This window comes from Oratosquilla oratoria, chromosome 37 (assembly GCF_046742065.1).
Source record: "Oratosquilla oratoria isolate Oo_2021 chromosome 37, ASM4674206v1, whole genome shotgun sequence".
NCBI lineage: Eukaryota > Metazoa > Arthropoda > Malacostraca > Stomatopoda > Squillidae > Oratosquilla > Oratosquilla oratoria.
Genome location: NC_134813.1, coordinates 13,820,810 through 13,825,809, shown reverse-complemented (window position 1 = coordinate 13,825,809; position 5,000 = coordinate 13,820,810).

The following is a 5,000-nucleotide window of genomic DNA, read 5'->3' as shown; positions in this document are numbered from 1 at the left end:
ATTCAGTTTCTCAATATATGATGCAAAAGTGGTTCGACATTTGGAGATTCGAAAAATAAAAGATTGTTTACCGAAGTCGTTTCTGTTCAAACGGACACACTTAAGTCGCGTAGGTGTGACAACAGGGGCTTAAGACAATCATGAAAGTCTTAATGTGCTTGCAGGGCTGTTCATTATCCTGAATGGTGATAACGTGCTATGAAGAGAAAGAAAGATATGCCCGGCAATATATTGAAACGTTATGTCGTACTGCTTTATCGAGGTTCGTACTTTGGAAGTACAGAAAAGGAATACAACGCATTTTTGATATTTTGTAAATGAGTCTGCAGTCTTAAAAAAAAAATCTGTATGACTCTGGTCCGTAGGGGTGTCACTAAGGTCCCCCTCCTAGGAGTAATGATTCTCTGAGACTTATGTGGCCAATGCCTCCATACGCGGGGGAAGAAGGGGGGGGTGTCCAACTCAGCAGCACTTACAGCTAAAGCAGGATGAAATTAAAATACGTGTTGGTCCTGTACACAATGCAAATAAGCTTACATGCTTTTTCGTGTTATCCTCGGCAATTGTAATTATTATTTCGGACTATATGTTCTTTTATGCATGGGGGGACGGAGAGGGGGGTCGCCGATTTAATGAAGCGGCCTTGCTGTGGATGTGCTGTGTCTTGCGACACTGCTTCTGACCCAGGACAGTGGACAAGGTGCAGGGATGACCCGTCATCCAGGAGGTGCTAAGATAAGAGGGAGGGTGGAGGGGTGTGGAGTGTATTCAGGGATGGAATGGGTGGGAATGATTTTATGCCTTTTCCTTTTTGGCTGCCTCCCTTGTAAGGGGGAAAAAGCCTTGGAATATGTATGTATGTATGTATTCTTTTCAATATCTGTACTTCATGTATATTGATTCAATGCTAAATAAACTTATTGTCATTTATTATTATGAGGTCAAACAATTTTCTTGTCAATAGTCTGCGATGGGAGCAGCGTCAATGACGAGAACTTCAGACTTGTGTGTCGAGAGTCCGCAGTTCTTCGAATGCCAAAGGCGATGATCTTGAAATGTATTTTCGATCCCTTACCTTTCGCGGCGCATTGGAGAAGACGGATTAGGAACCACTTCAGTGAGTGAGTGAGTGAGTGAGTGAGTGAGTGAGTGAGTGAGTGAGTGAGTGAGTGAGTGAGTGAGTGAGTGAGTGAGTGAGTGAGTGAGTGAGTGAGTGAGTGAGTGAGTGAGTGAGTGAGTGAGTGAGTGAGTGAGTGAGTGAGTGAGTGAGTATGTGAGTGAGTGAGTGAGTGAAAGAGTGAGTGAGTAATGACGGTCTCCAGCGGAAGGCTTTCTTTCCGCAGGACGTCCCGATCAGGACACCAAAAGAATGAACAAGCTCTGACACTTAGACTTGAACCCATAGATGTGCGACTACTCGCCACAAAGAAAGGACGTTACCGTTGCGCCACACGTGATCGTTGAAAGGAACCATTTGGAGCTTGACCTGACCATTCCCCCAACGACACTCCCTTTATTTCATCACATATCCAAGGGTTCAAATCCCAGTGGCAAAGCTTGTTAATCCATTTGTCGTAACTTCACATATCTGAAAAAACTTCAGTGTGGCAGTCACACCGAGTGTTGGGGACCTGTCTGACAGCACCACCTGCTAACGCTAGCGCCTCTTGTGTGAACCCTTGAACCAAGATGTGTCGTACGTGGAGACACATTCGGTGCAAGGATCAACGTTAACCCGATGAAGGAGCTTCCACTGATTTTATTCTAATTAATAACACGATTCTCCTTGGAAGAAACTGGAGTTTTGGTTGGTCAAAACCTGGGTTGCGCTCCCTCCCCCCCTCAGCTGAATGAAATCGTCTGATATTGTGTAACCATTACTAACCATCATCCACCACGCACGTGATCCACATGCTTGCAACATAGCGAGACTCCCCTCTTGCTTACCTTGCATTTCCCAGAACATAATCTAACGCAGCACATTTCAAGACAAACAAGATATAGATACCCAATGTCACCAGACTAACCTATTAAAAATCCTTTATCATAACTGCCCTATTATATTACCCATAACCTAACATATATATAATATACCTAACAACATCCACCAACTATAGGACTAACCCTCATATATAAAACTGACCCCAATGCATAGAATAGCGAGACTAACGTCTTTAGTTACAACCCACTAACCCCCTATATAACCTATAACATCCATGTCACGAACGCCAGAGCTGGGTAGGTGAAGAACCTACCGGCGAGACGCCAGAGCTAGGTATGTCAAGAGCCTACCGGCCAGAGCTAGGCAGACCGAGAGGCTGCCAGCCAGTTGTGCCCTAGGTCAAGGCCTGGCACATATTGTTATTCGCCCACAGGGGCCATTTGTACCTTGTAAATTTAGTTAACCAGATTGCCTTCATTGTTAATAAATAGAAGAAAGCTCCCGTTTTGGAGTTTACCTCACCCGCATTAAGTCCTCCTTATGTAACCACAACCTTTTCACGGTTACATATTGACCAAACCGAGCCTAAGAGGTTTAAGATCCCCGAGGAAAGGTTGGCCTGGATGAAACAGGATTCCAGGTCTCCATTTTTTTCTTCTTCTTTTTTAACGAGATCCCGCAGAATAAAAGTCATCTTGATGACTAGAAAACGGATACGCCGATTATGCATCATGTTCGCAGGCCCGTGAACGCCATAAGGACGTTCCAACTTTTTGAATCAGCAGCATCTTTCTCGTCACCTGACCCCGGCTTGGGGGAGCGAGGGAGCCCGTCAGCTCAAACTGAGAATTTTTGTTCTTGGGGCCTTGGGGGAAGGGACCAGAAGAAACGGCCCTCGGTGGCAGCGCCGATGAAGGAGTGCCACGAGGGAAATATGCTCGGGATGGGGCCCCATTACGTAGCATTGGGCCTGTGGAACGAGGAAGCCGCTAGGACGATCGAGCATATTTTATCCTGGTCAATGCCTCAAATTGAATTCATTCGGCAGAAGGGCCGTGGCATGAGGTCAGGAGTGGCGCTCTTTGTCAACGATCTAAAATGAACAGGATCTTTCAGCGGCAGCTAGAACGAAATGTAGGAGAGAGGCCAAACGCAGAGTATGGGATCCAATATATTTAACGTTTTGCCCAGCAGGGCTTCTTCTGAAGAAGCCCTGCTGGGCGAAACGTTAAATATAATGGATCCCATACTCTGCGTTTGGCCTCTCTCCTACAGTGCTGTTGCAGTCGTTGCTGCTTTTACTCATTAGAACAAGAAGTATAAAGGGCTCCATCGGGGTGAGGCAACTGCTGTTGATAAACTGTTTTGTATTCAAGACAGGGCATAGCAAGGGGGGGGGGGGAAGACTGATGCTTTCAGCATCGTGGTGCCCTCTGTACACCCTGTTGTAGAAAGCGGTTTCATTATCCAGGTTATGGGGCGAGACACAGTGAAGAGTCAGTAAATGATGGCGACTATTCGAGAACATAGGAATTGAGGAGATGGTAAGAGATCATAAGGGGGTTCCATCTCCCTTGCCAACTCTCATTTCCATCCATGAATTTATCTCACCTCTTAACCCATTCAACTCATGTCAGCCGCTTGTGGTGTAGATACGAGAAACCGTATATGGTAGGCCTCACGCCGGCCCGTACATCCGAATATCATCTGATGCGGCTTGACCGCGCGAGGATTGACGTCATATTTTTCTAGTGTTTGATCAAACATTTTGGTGTTTTATGATTTTTTGTTACATTTGACCAAATGACAAGACATCTTGTCATTGGAGTTTAAAGGGTTAAAGCAATCCAATTGTTTGGGCGCTCACTACATGGTTACTAAGTCTATTCCATTCCTTAACCACTCTATTGGTAAACCAGTTCTTGCGTATTTCCTTCTTAAACTTGAATTTATCCAATTTAAACCCATTACTACGAGTCTTACCCTGCTGTATTAATATGATGACCTTGCCTGAATCACCCTTGTTAAAGCCCTTGAACCCAGAAAAGAAAAGAAAAGAAAAGAAAAAACTCTGCACGTAAATAAAGAAGTTTAGATGTTCTTTAAGAGTTCTGTAAATTCAATTTCAAAATCGCTGTTTTTCAACATTTGTCTTCCCAAGAGCCTCTTGTACCCTAGAAGATTGGCTGCTTATACCTTATTTTTCTCAATGTAGTAGTTCTGTGAACCAATTGAATCCTTCATTTGTGATTACCTAGACCTTGGAACCTTGAGACGAATAGGTATCGTGTGTCACTTTCAAGTAAATCTATGAAGACCTAAGATCTTTTTTCTTTTCTTTTTTTTTTTGGATAGAGATATGTTAATCATGATGTATGAATTGATGAGAAGCAGCGAGAGGGAATCGGTGCAGATTGAAGACTGCGCATGCGCGTGAGCGCTTCAGCACAATGTCGACTGACGAAGTTCAGTGATCTGCAAGAGGCACATAAAGATTAAAACCCGCTCGACCTGAAGGCGTCGCCCTTTGCAAATCTCCTCAGGCTGCCGGCATGTGATTCATTTAATACAGGGGAGAGAGGGAGAGTGGAAAACACACTTTGGATAAAGTGTTAGTGTATAGGGAAGAGTGTCCTTGACGTCACAGCAGTGGAGGTGGGGTGAAGACGCCTTGATGTCAAAGTGCACCTCACGGACAACGTACCTGCTGGCGCCGGGCGATTTCAATTAGCTGAAGGCAGGGCTCCGACATGGGTTAGTGCCGCCCCCCCCCCACACACACACCACCACTACCACCACCTTCCACATCTGATGGTCACTAGTACGATTCACATGTAACATTCATCCACAAAACAACGTTTATACACACATCATTCATACACACAACTCATGATAGATAAATCATGCATTAAAAGTACATTAGGGGGAATTTGCTTCACCTTATTTTCACCTAAAATGCCGCCCCCCAAAACATGACGCCCCGGGGCATTGCCCCCTCCCCTGCCCCTCCCCTTGTCGGAGCCCTGGCTGAAGGTACGTCGAGGCAGCAGCGAAGTGA